The sequence below is a fragment of the Bos indicus genome, chromosome 29 (assembly GCF_029378745.1).
Source record: "Bos indicus isolate NIAB-ARS_2022 breed Sahiwal x Tharparkar chromosome 29, NIAB-ARS_B.indTharparkar_mat_pri_1.0, whole genome shotgun sequence".
Lineage (NCBI taxonomy): Eukaryota > Metazoa > Chordata > Mammalia > Artiodactyla > Bovidae > Bos > Bos indicus.
Window position 1 is genome coordinate 12860370 of NC_091788.1, and position 13438 is coordinate 12873807.

Below are 13438 nucleotides of genomic sequence, written 5' to 3' on the forward strand. Positions count from 1 at the left end.
CTCCGGCCGCTGAGGCGCTCTGTCAATCACCAGCCCTTCCGGCAGCCAGGCGGCCGCAGCGGAAAGCCAGGGCTGAACCGAGAAGGGGCGCTTGGCGCGCCCCGCCTACCCCTGGCGCGTCCTGCGACTCAGGTGCTCCCGAGAGCCTGGGCGGGCCCCGCTGTCGCGGCCGACCGTCCCCTCCCAGAGCCGAGGGCCAGAGGGAAACGCCGGCTTCACCCGGAAGCTCGGGAAGAGCTAGACTCGGCCCCGGCGCGCCGCTTTCCACTGCCACAGACAAAAAACACCTCAGTTGACTGTCTAGAGTTGAAGCCCTTGATTTAGAAGGTGTGTGTGAGAGAGAGAGAGAGAGAGGAAAAGAGGAAGGCTTTTCTATGAGGCATGTGGAGGAGATATTTGGGAACCCAGTCCTGAGTTCTAGGAAAGCTTTCTCACTACAGCCTCACCCAGCCCCGAGCCGATAGCCCCTTCGAAACACCCCTAGGGTTCGCAGTTTGGGTCACCTAAGAAATACTACATAAATACTTGAAAGAATCTTTTCCCAGGTTTCTAAAGTCCTATTTGGAGGCTGGAAATGACGCAAAACACAGAGCATTCAAGTGCGGAGGAGCTGCCACAGAACACAAATGGTGGGTTTTGTTTTCGTTGAGTCGACATAGTAATCTAAATGTAGGCTGGAAAAAAAAATAGGTATTAATTACATAAAATGTGCATTGCCCTCAGGCTACTAGGCTCTGCAGAGGTACTTGTTCCCCAGAAGAAACTGCTCTTAAAAATGAAGTAATTCCTTTATTTGTCCTATGTAAAGTTAACATTTTCGTTTCTTTTTGTTTCTTTTTGGGGTTTTTCAGCAGCTTGATTGAGGTTTATTGATACATAGTAGCACATATTTAAAGTGTACAAGATTGTTTTGACATGTGTTTTTCATTTCTTCCTAACGTGATACCGCAAATGAATGAAAGCCTAGGGAGGAGAACTTATTTTTTGTTATTTGAAGCTACTAAATATTGTTGAATAAGTATTTATGAATCTCAATACCATTGTTAGTGATGATTCTTAGTTATAATAAAGTTGAGAAACTGTCAAAGTTCCTCTTTTCTCAAGGCACATGTCCGCAGTAAAACAGCCCTTCTAATAGTTTTCCTTGTAATTTTAAAGCTGAACTTAGTTACTAAACTTTTAGTTACAGAAAATACCTTGTCTTTCCTTATTTTTTAAATCATCTTAACAACCAAGTGAACGTTTAAAAAATAAGTTTTCATAGCTCTGATTTGGCTTCTATTGTGTCCCTCCGAAGCTACACAGAGAGTAAACAGTATATGCTTAGCATATAAATCAGCAAATCTATGTACCCACAAAAGACGGGGAAAACTCAAGAGTGTTATACAATCGTATTTAAATTGATTTAAATACTATTTACAAGAATACACTTTTACTTTATGTACTCCAAGAACGAGATCATCAGTATTTTTAAATATACAAATGAATGCATGAAACTTCTCCCGTGACAGGTTCAACGCCAGTTTTCTTTTAATGCTCTCTGCACCTACATTAAGCCCATCTCTATGCTAGGTTCATCGGTGACCATGATAGGCGCTGGGCCTGGCCCTTATCATACGTACAGCCCAATTATAATCTCATGGAATAAAATGGAAAAAGTACTACACCTGACCAGGAAACAGTGGGTTTCCCAGAGCTATTGTAAAAAATCAAACCAACTGGTTATTGTTTCTTTCCTTTTCTTTCTTTCTTTTTTTTTTTTTTTTTTGAGGAAAATAATTAAACTCCTCCCTTGGTTCACAGTGTTTACAAGAGGACTTAACTCTTCCCCAAAAAAACCTCTGTCTTAGGAAATCAGGTACCTTTTTGATGTAAATGATGTCATCACACTAAAATGTATATACTAAACATAGAACGGAGAAGGCAATGGCACCCCCCTCCAGTACTCTTGCCTGGAAAATCCCATGGACGGAGGAGCCTGCTAGGCTGCAGTCCATGGGGTTGCTAAGAGTCGGACTCGACTGAACGACTTCCCTTTCACTTTCCACTTTCAGGCATTGGAGAAGGAAATGGCAAACCACTCCAGTGTTCTTGACTGGAGAATCCCAGGGATGGAGGAGCCTGGTGGGCTTCCGTCTATGGGGTCTCACAGAGTTGGACACTACTGAAGCGACTTAGCAGTAGCAGTAAACATAAAAAGTCAAAAGGAAATACGAGAATGAGAATTAAAAAGCAACCCCTTTATAAACAGATAATTAGCACTTCCAGCAGGTGAAATATTATCTTTAACATGTGAATCCAGTTTGTATAAATAATATGCAGGGATAATATTTACAGTATATATATATATGAGTATATGTATGTGTGTGTGTGTGTGTGTGTGTGTGTGTATGTTAGTTGCTCAGTCATGTCCAACTCTTTGCAACCCCGTAGACTGTAGTCTACCAGGCTCCTCTGTCCATAGGATTCTACAGACAAGAATACTGGAGTAGGTAGCCATTCCTTTCTCTAGGGAATCTTCCCGACCCAGGGATCGAACCCAGGTCTCCTACATTGCAGGCAGATTTCTTTACTGTCTGAGCCACCAGGGACAGCCCCGTGTGTATGTATATATGTAAAATATTTGCATATTTTAATTATATGTATGTATATGATTGCTCAAGGGCTTCCCCAGTGGCTCAGTAGTAAAGAATCCACCTGCACTGCAGGAGATACAGGAAATGCAGGTTTGATCCTTGGATCAGAAGATCCCCTGGAAAAGGGCATGGCAACTTACTCCAGTATTCTTGCCTGGAGAATCCCATGGACAGAGGAGCCTGGGCAGGCTATAGTGCATAGGGTCGCAAAGAGTCAGAGGTGACTGAAGCAACTTATCACATGACTGCTCAAAACATGAAGAAAATTTGTATCCACTTAAAACATTCTTTGTTATTTAGATATTTTACAATCATAAAAGTAATGCATGCTTATTCTTAAGAATTCAAGTACAAATATATAAATAAAAAATGAGGGACTTCCTTGGTAGTCTAATGGCTAAAACTCCACACTCCCAAGGCAGGAAGCGGGGTGCGATCCCTGGTCAGAAAACTAGATTCCCACATACCACAGCTAAGACTCTGAATGATACAACGAAAGATCTTGAATGACGCAACTAAGATGGAAGATCCTGAGTAGTGCAACTGAGACCAAGTGTGGCCAAATAATTAAATAAATATTAAAAAATGAAAGAAAGTTCCACTTTCTGCTCTTGGCCACAAGATAATTACTGTTCAGTATATAATGTATTTTCCATGCCTTTTTCAATGAACGTATAATAAATATGATATGTACAGTATATTATATTTGATCTTGACAAAAATGGGTCCATTACTTTTCAAACTCAAAGTATAATGGACATCCTTTCAAGAGCAGACCTAAAACTATGTAACTCAAAGTATTTGTTTTTAAAGTTTATGGCTTAGAAATATAGCTCTCAAGAATAAAGCAATTCTGGTATTTCTAAACGAAGTTCTAAAACTGGCGTATAGTAACTATTCAAAGAACACTTGTTGACAAACCCAAACTTTCGATTTCAGTTTCGCCTTGTTTGTCCACTGTGGTATTCCACTAGCTGAAATAGGCAAATACAAGGTCAGCTGAGAACCTAGGCTGAGGCTGGACTTGATGATATGGAGTTGAGAGATAATCAGGGGGAAGAGGCTGACAATTCGAATGATGTGATCACCATGTTCCAAAAATCAGTTCATAGTTTGGGGCCTTAGAAATTTTGCCAACACCTCTACTTTTAGCAATCTTTTCACTTGTTTGCAGAAAAATATGATGATATAATTTCTCAATTTAAGTTTTACTCCCATATATTTATTTTTAACCATTCAGCATTTCTTTCCAATTGTGCTTGAAAAAAGCAAAAGAATATGCAGCAAATATATACTAACAGAAAACCTCCAAAATGTTATTTCATAACAGATTATAGGTAGCTAGATTTTCTTGCTAAAAAGTTGATGTTTTTCATTAGTCCACTCAACATGGCCCCTGCTTTCATGGAGATAGTTACATTGTATATGTGCTCAAATGCTCAGTTGAGCCCCACTGGTTGGAACCATATGGACTGTAGCCCACCAGGCTCCTCTGTCCATGGGATTCTCCAGGCAAGAGTACTGGAGTGGAGTGCCATTTCTTCCTCCAGAGGATCTTCCCCACCCAGGGATGGAAGCCTCATCTCTTACGTCTCCTGCATTGGCAGGCAGAGTCTTTACCACTAGCGCCACCTGGGAAGCCCCATTGTATATATGTAGTCTATATTTTATATATAGAGAGAGAGGAAACAGAAAGAGAGCCATAGTCTGCTGAGTGAGATAAGCAATTAAACCAGCGTGACAAGAGTCTTACCACACAGTGTGACAAGATAGCAACATAAACTGTGAGTGTGAAAGAAGCATGTAAATCAGACTGGAGTGCTCAGGTAAGCCCTCCCTGATTTGTTAACAGTTGACAGTTTTCAAAGGCATGGCATTTGGAAAAAGGCATTCCTAGCAAAAAGACAGGTAGATCCAGGTTTCATGGGTCCCAAAACATACACAATTTGGAGACCTTCTCAGAGAAAAAGAGTGCAATATTACACATATAAAGTTTTATGGCCTATGTTAAGTGAGGTTTTGCTGGTTTCACTGTATGTCCAACCTATTTGAAGTAACCTGTTCAAACAAGGAAATAAATCTCTGAGATCTGCAACTATTTTAAAACAGATCAAAAATATATGTGAAGGAGAATTTATGAAGTAAGAGCAATTGCAAATGGCCTTTTATGAGCTTTGAAGTATAAGAAATAGGAGTCCACTGAAGGATTTTTATTGGGGAGTGGCCAGATTTTTTGTATCAAAAGATAATTCTGTGAGTGCCAGGTCTGGTTAAAAAAAAATTATTATATTTCTTTTAAATATTTATTTGTATTTTCAAATATATTTATAAATAATCAAAATTATTTCTTTCAAAACTCTTAGGGTTGCCTTTTTTGTGTATTTAAGAAAAAAAAGTGATGCTGCTTAAACAAAGGTAACTACAGTGTAAGTTTCATGGGGTGGAAAGTAGATATACATAATGTAATTTTGACATATAGTTTTGGTTATAAAGTTTACTCTGAGAATTATGTGAATTAGGACTTCCTTGGTTGTCCAGTGGTTAAGAATCTGCCCGCCCATTCAGGAGACATGGATTCAGTCCTATCTCGGAAGACCCCACATGCCAAGGAGCAACTAGACCCATGGGCCACAAGTACTGAACCTGCAATTTAGAGCCCTCGAGCTGCAATTTCAGTATCCCACACACCTAGAGTCCTTGCTTCCCAGCAAGAGAAGCTACTGCAAAGAGAAGCCCGCACACCGCAACTGGAGAGTAGCCCCTGCTCTGCCCATAACTAGAGAAAGCCTTCGCACATCAATGAAGACCCAGCACAGCCAAAAATAAATAAATATAGATTTTAAAAAGGAATTATGTGCTTCAGTTTTAACTGCATCACATTCTAAAATTCATTTCCCAGATTACCTGGTGGCGGAAATTCTTGTGAGTCAAAATAAAAGCCCTGTTCTTCTTAGCACTTAAATCATTTTCTGGTGGTGATTTCTGCTCTGAGAAGCCAGTTCATCTAATTTCAGGACTGTTCTGTGCCAGGAAATAACTTGGGTTAAGGCAAGAACAGAGCCTGTTATCAGGTAAGTGAATTAAACTGAAGGAGTGTGTACTGCATAGAGAAACCATAACTCAGAATAGTGGTTCAAAGCATGGAGTCTGATAAAATAGTTTTACTCCTTTCCCTGTAGCAGTTTCTTAACCCAATGACTCTAAAAAAAATTATCTAACATCTTTGAACTTCTGATTTCTCATATGTAAGAGGGAATTATTGACAAGTCTTACCTTATAAGGTAATTACAAGGATGGAATGAGATGATAGATATTATTGTGGACTTTGTCCTGGTACATTGACCTAGCAATCTCACTTCTAATTCCACACAAAACCAATTTACTCACATTTGGGAAATAAAGCATGTAGAGCTTCCCAGGTGGTTCAGTGGGTAAAGAATCCGCTTGCAATGCAAGAGAGGCAGGAGACTCAGATTCGATACCTATGTGGGGAAGATGCCCTGAAAGAGGGCATAGCAACCCCTTCTAGTATTCTTGCCTGGAGAATCCCGTGGACAGAAGAGCCTGGTGGCCGCAAAGAGTCGGACACGACTGAAGCAACTGAGCACATGTGCAGCAGGAGGTTATTCATTCCAGCATGGCTTGAAGTAGCAACATACTGAAAACGATTGAAATGTCCATTGTCGTGGGACAGACTAAAATATGGTGAAGTGACAGTTGCTCTGCTGCTGCTGCTGCTAAGCTGCTTCAGTCGTGTCCGACTCTGTGCGACCCCATGGAATATACAGTCCATGGAATTCTCCAGGCCAAACTACTGGCGTGGGTAGACTTTCCCTTCTTCAGGGGATCTTCTCAACCCAGGGATCAAATCCAGGTCTCCCGCATTGCAGGCAGATTCTTTACCAGCTGAGCCACAAAGAAAGCCCATACATCTGTGCAATAGAAGGGCAGTTCTCAAACTTTTTAATCTCAAGACCATATTACACTCTTGAAATTTTTTGAGGACCCCAAATATCTTTAGTTTATATGGATTACATATAGTAACATTTATCATTTTAGAAATTAGAACTTAGACATAAAAAATATTCATTTAATATACAATAATAAACCCTTTACATATTAATCTAAAAATATATTTTTTAAAAATTTAAATTCTTTTTGGCCATACTATAAGCACAGCTTGTGGGATTTCAGTTTCCCAACCAGGGACAGAACCTGGGTCCCTCCGCAGTGGAAGCATGGAGTTTCAACCTCTAGACCACCAGGAAATTCCCTAAACACATTTTTTTTCTTTTCTTAAAAATTTATTATTATTGAAGTATATTTGATTTATAATGATGTGTTAGTTTCAGGTGTACAGCAAAGTGATTCAGCTATATATGTATGAATATGTATTCTTTCTCAGATTATTTTCCATTATAGATTAATATAATATTTTTATTTTATATTGGAGTATAGTTGATAAACAATGTGATAGTCTCGGGTTACAACATAGTGATTCAATTATACGTATACATATATCCACTTCTTTTCAAATTCTTTTCCCATTTATGTTGTCACATTATATTAACCAATGTTAATACTACATTGGTTTTTAAAAATCAGGGAAACACAATATACACACATAATGATGTACATGTTTGTATGTGCAGATAGTATCACTGGAAGAATATACCAGAGAAACGGGTGACAGTAATTGCCCTTGGACAGGGCAACATGGGAAACAGGGTAAGAAGAAATCTTTTCACTTCATTCTCTTTTTTGCCTTTGGAACTTTCCACCTTATGAAAGTATTAATGAAAAAAATTAAATTTCTTTTTAAAGAAAATGATGATATGTATACATACTTTCCACAAGTCCTGGAAGATGCTTAATGAATTACATATAGTGTCTTTTTATTCTTAGATAAAGCCATTATTCTAAAAGGTTTTTTTTCTTCTATGTTTTTTTTGATGGGAGGGCTACATCATGTGGGATATTAATTCCTCCACCAAGGACTAAACCCACACCCTCTACAGTGCAAGTATGGAGTCTTAACTGCCGGACCACCATCAGTTCAGTTCAGTCGCTCAGTCGTGTCCAACTCTTTGCGACCTGGAAGCCCCTAAAAACTCTTTGTTTTTTTAACAATAGGAAAAACATAAGATAATTAAAAATCTTTTATTCAAATGCACACAGTTTTATTAAGCTGCTTCAGAATTAAATACATGAAATCTAAACATCCTGATAACTGCAGTTACTTTACATCTGTTATCAGAATCAGTTACTTTGCATCTGTTATTAGAATGATCATAACAATCATGGACATAGACAAACAAAAATCTGAAAATAATGTCAATTCAATCACACAGCAAATAAATGAGCTACCTGATCACTCAAATGAAGAAACCTAAGACAAATCAGAAAATTTCACAGAGCCAAATCATCATAAACTTTAAAAAAATTGTTTAATCATTGGCTTGAAAATGTTTTTGCTGCATATCAGTCAACATTAAACTTTTAGAGGCTTTTAACTGCAAATATTTATTTCCTCTCTCACTGATCTGTAGGTTGGATGTGGCTCTGCCAGGCTTGACAGGAATCAGTTAGGCTTGATTCCAGGCTGCTGGTTGAATTCAAGCCTATGCCACATATTTCCTCATTCTCCTTGGACCAGTGGCTACCTGGGACATGTTCTTCTCATGAAGGGTCACCGGAGTCCAGGAGAGTAAACTGAAACATAAGATGCCTCTTGAGATCTCAGCCTGCAACTGGCACACTTGTCATTTTGGCCCACATCTCATTGACCAAACCAAGTTACAAGGCAAATGCATCATAGGTTGGGGTGAGGGGAGATGTCCTCTGCCTCCTCTAGTAGGAGACACTGAAAAATTATATGGTAAGTACGTGGATGTAGAACTGTAATACAGGAAGTTCATGAAGCATGGGGAGCAGTGATTCGATCTATCATATCATTTTCAAAGAGTTCAATGTGCTCCTTAATGGCTTAAGAATAATGACTCTGGGTAGATGCAGTCCAAGATACAACACAAAATCTCTGGTCCATAAACAATCTCATCCTGCCGAACTGGTAGCCCCAGTTTCCTTGGGTTGGTAAACATAGATACAAAGAAGTAAATTAAACCCATACTGGAATAATCTGTATACTTGTTGTTTTTCAGTTACTAAGTCATGTCCGACTCTTTGCAACTCCATGGACTGTAGCACACCAGGCTCCTTTGTTTTCCACTATCTCCCAGAGTTTGCTCAAATTAATGTCCTCTGAGTCAGTGATGCTCACTGGCAATACTATCTGTACATATCTGGTATTTATTTGAGAGAGAAGGGAGCAAGATAGTGCAGTAGTATGAGTTTGCAGCCAATACAAGCTACCACCTTCCTCTGGCCCCAGGTTGCCTTCCTCAGCTTTCACCCTTACTGGGTATAGCAGCTCAAAGGTGCCTTTGCCAACACACACTGAATCGTGAAAGACAAGAAGACCCAGCAGCAGGATTTTTGCTGAGTGTGTGGCAAGGCATGAAACCTAAGGCTGGACTAGATGTCAAAGACAAGATCTTGTGGTACATAGGTCAAAACATACTTCTTGAATCTTCTAATTTGCATACAATTCATCTTTCCCTCAAGACGTTTGAAACAAGAAATGAAAACTAATTAAAGATGTAAACTATCCTGGACCGCCTCAACTATTGTTTGGACCAAAGTGATCAGGTCCTTGTCCTTCATGCCTAACAGAAGAAAGGGTGTGTCTTCTAGGGGAGAGGAGGTAGTATTTACTCCAATATCTATGGTCTTTTAAAACATTGTCTGGATAACGTCAATTAAAAGACTTGAGAAGAAACAGGGCTGCTGCTGCTGCTAAGTCGCTTCAGTCATGTCCGACTCTGTGCGACCCCATAGACGGCAGCCCACTAAGCTCCCCTGTCCCTGGGATTCTCCAGGCAAGAACACTGGAGTGGGTTGCCATTTCCTTCTCCAATGCTTGGAAGTGAAAAGTGAAAGTGAAGTTGCTCAGTCGTCTCCGACTCATAGCGACCCCATGGACTGCACCCCACCAGGCTCCTCCGTCCATGGGATTTTCCAGGCAAGAGTACTGGAGTGGGGTGCCATCGCCTTCTAAAATCAAGAGGAAAAAAATCAATAGAAAATAGAAGCAGATCTATAGACGACCCAGATGTTGAATTAAGATGGAAGAACTTTAATATAACTATTGTAAATACATTAAAATTATTTGATGAACAGAATGAATGAAAGAAATTTTTAAACAAAGAAATGAATCTCTAAAAAGAACGAACAAAATGGAACTACAGACATAAAATGTGAATATTTAAATATAGCTCAGTAAATTTATAGCCATTATTTCCCAATCACCTTGATTCAATATGTGAAACATTTTGGTATAGCTGATAGAGACTTGAGAAACACCTTGATCTGGTTAGCAACATAACACTGTAGCTCTAAAGTGTATCATTTTCTCAGCAGATTTGTTTCATTATCTTTTTGTTGAAAAATGTTTAACCTTTTGCAAAAATTCTGTGAATGCACTCTATTTTGGACTCCTGATCTCCTATATACTGTCACCATGTAGAAAATTTCAGAGAAAGTTCTATTACAAACACAAGTAACTGTTCATTTTTAAAATTGTTTTGACATTTACAGATTAATACAGAAAAATCAACTGCCCTATGATCTTGGAGGAGCCAGGGTTTTCATTTGCTCCTGTTTACTCCTTTCCTTTTAAATCAAAGAAAAATTCTGATTGTAAAACATTTTACATGGTCTTACTTTCACCATCCTTGATATATCTTTACTCTCCCTGCTACAATTCCAAGGCCTTAACAATTTCAACCTTCTCTAAGAATATCTGCCTCTGAACCAGAATTGTAACACAATGCCTCAGATAATTCATTCTATACCTTTTATGATATGCTTAAATAATTCTCATTGTTTTAAAATGAGTGGTTTTATTTAAATAAATTGAATATTATATCAATTTAAGTAATTCATTTTTAAAAACTACTGTTTGCAATTTTAGAAAATTTAGCATTTTACAGAATCTGAGACATAACCATACGGTTTTCAAACAAAAATTTGTGGTTGATTTTTAACTTGTAAAATAATCTTACTATTCATAAATGGTATGCTAAGTCACTTCAGTCATGTCCGACTCTGTGCAACCCCATAGATGGCAGCCCACCAGGTTCCCCCGTCCCTGGGATTCTCCAGGCAAGAACACTGGAGTTGGTTGCCATTTCCTTCTCCAGTGCATGAAAGTGAAAAGTGAAAGTGAAGGCACTCAGTCGTGTCCGACTCTTAGCGACCCCATGGACTGCAGCCTAGCAGGCTCCTCCGTCCATGGGATTTTCCAGGCAAGAGTACTGGAGTGGGGTGCCATTGCCTTCTCCGACTATTCATAAATATTGTTGCAATATTTAAGAGAACTGAGAGCTTGGCAGAGTTTTGCTTATAAGGTCAAGCATTTAAAGTGTTTAAAATGGAATGTATTAAATTTACAAATGCAGTTTAAAGGTTTAAAGAAATGCAATTAAGTAATTGTTTGATGAAGATTTGTTTACTCAAGTGAAGTTGATTGCATATTCATTAGGCAATTTTTGACATTTTCTTGATATATAAATAAAATAATTGAAATTATTATGAGTTCAAAGACAATTTTTGAAAATGAAGTTTTTTCAGTTGTCATCTTAATATATTGAATATTAGTTTTTAAAAACTCCCATACTGATGAAGTCTTTTCTGTGTGCAAAGCTCTTGGTTAAAAATTTACATTAACAAAGTCCTTTTTAGGTAATAAAAATGGAAAGTATCTCTGATAATCTGAAATGAATATATCATTTTCTTGTTTAAATACAATAATCAGCCTGTCAGAGACCTTGGAATATACCCTTGACAGCCTCACATTCTTCATTTAGCAAAGAATTCAGAAGCTGAGCAGCATAGTGTGGGTTCCCGCTCTCTGTTCTTGCAGGTGGAGCCATCTTGCCAAACATCTACTGCAGAAACTTAAACACTTCCCTGGCTGCCCATTGACCCAGCATCAAGTCCCTGATCCTGAGGTCCCACCGCCTCTGGCCTTTGCCTCCCACTGAGCTTCAGGAAGCCAGTTGACCCTGGCTCTCTAATCCGCTCCCATGTAAATACAGCTCCAAGCATTTTCTTTCCTCAGGGCTTTGGCAATGCCATTTCCTCAGCTTGAATTGCTTCCCAGAGCATTTCCTCCCTACAACACACAAGTAGCTACTGTCACTTAACTAAGGAGGCCTTCTATGACCCTCCAGAGCAGGTTATGGACTCCTGGTTTTATGTCTCAGAAAAAGCATGACAGAAATCATATAAGGTTATTCAGAAAATATCCTTAGCCAATCCCCTCTAAAGTATATTTAGGTTGTTTATAGTGTTTGTGGCTTCTCTGGGGACACTAGTGGTAAAGAATCCACCTGATAATGTGGGAGATGTAGGTTTGATTCCTGGGTCAGAAAGATTCCCTGGAGGAGGAAATGGCACCCTACCAAAAAAAAATGGTCTTTTTGCCTGGAGAATCTGACTGATAGAGGAGCCTGGCAGGCTACAATCCGTAGGAGCCCACACAAGTTTAGCCATTATGCACAATGACCTGAATAAAACTCTGTAGACTATTAATATACTGCAACAGAGCTGTTGGTGCCCCACAGATATTCCCTTGGCCTTCAATGTTTTTTACACTAAAGGATCTCTTTCTACTTCAGGCACCTGTGACTTGGCCTTAGACTTCCTAGAGGGAGGAGAGAGTCTGGATCATGCCTGAGTGGGGCATCAACACCCAGTGCTCACCATCTGATGACGGATGGGGATTTGTGGATCAGTTCAGTTCAGTTACTTAGGTTTGTCCAACTCTTTGCGACCCCATGGACTGCAGCACGCCAGGCTTCCCTGTCCATCACCAACCTCCAGAGTTTGCTCAAACTCATGTCCGTTGAGTCGGTGATGCCATCCCACCATCTCATCCTCTGTCGTTCCCTTCTCCTCCCGCCTTCGATCTTTCCCGGCATCAGGGTCTTTTCCAATGTGAAGAGTCAGCTCTTCACATCGGGTGGCCAAATATTGGAGTTTCAGTTTCAGCGTCGGTCTTTCCAATCAACACTAAGGACTGATTTCCTTGAGGATGGACAGGTTGGATCTCCTTGCAGTCCAAGGGACTCTCAAGAGTCTTTTCCAACACCACAGTTCAAAAACATCAGTTCTTTGGTATTCAGCTTGCTTTATGGATCAACTCTCATATCCATACATGACTACTGGAAAAACCATAGCTATGACTAGACAGACCTTTGTTGGCAAAGTACTGTCTCTGCTTTTTAACATGCTGTCTAGGTTGGTTATAGCTTTTCTTCCAAGGAGCAAGAGTCTTTTAATTTCATGGCTGCAGTCACCATCTGCAGTGATTTTTGAGCCCAAGAAAATACAGTCTCTCACTGTTTCCATTGTTTTCCCATCTATTTGCCATGAAGTGGCACTGGATGCCATGATCTTAGTTTTTTGAATGTTGAGGTTTAAGCCAGCTTTTTCACTCTCCTCTTTCACTTTCATCAAGAGGCTCTTTAGTTCCTCTTCACTTTCTTCCATAAGGATGGTGTCATCTGCATATCTGAGAATATTGATATTTCTCCCAGCACTCTTGATTCCAGCTTGTGCTTCATCCAGACTGGCATTTCACATGATGTATTCTGCATAGAAGTTAAATAAACAGGGTGACAATATACAGCCTTGACATCCTCCTTTCCCAATTTGGAACAAGTCCATTTTTCCATGTC

At 39.5% G+C, this 13438-nt stretch overlaps 1 long non-coding RNA gene across 1 annotated transcript; it reads left to right on the forward strand.

Annotated features, from left to right (window-relative positions):
• The first annotated feature begins 138 nt into the window (after window positions 1–138).
• Window positions 139–5486, forward strand: LOC139180668 (uncharacterized). The gene is made up of 3 exons (XR_011564922.1): window positions 139–327; window positions 546–629; window positions 5202–5486. It is a non-coding gene; the product is annotated as an uncharacterized lncRNA (long non-coding RNA).
• Window positions 5487–13438: the final 7952 nt, after the last annotated feature.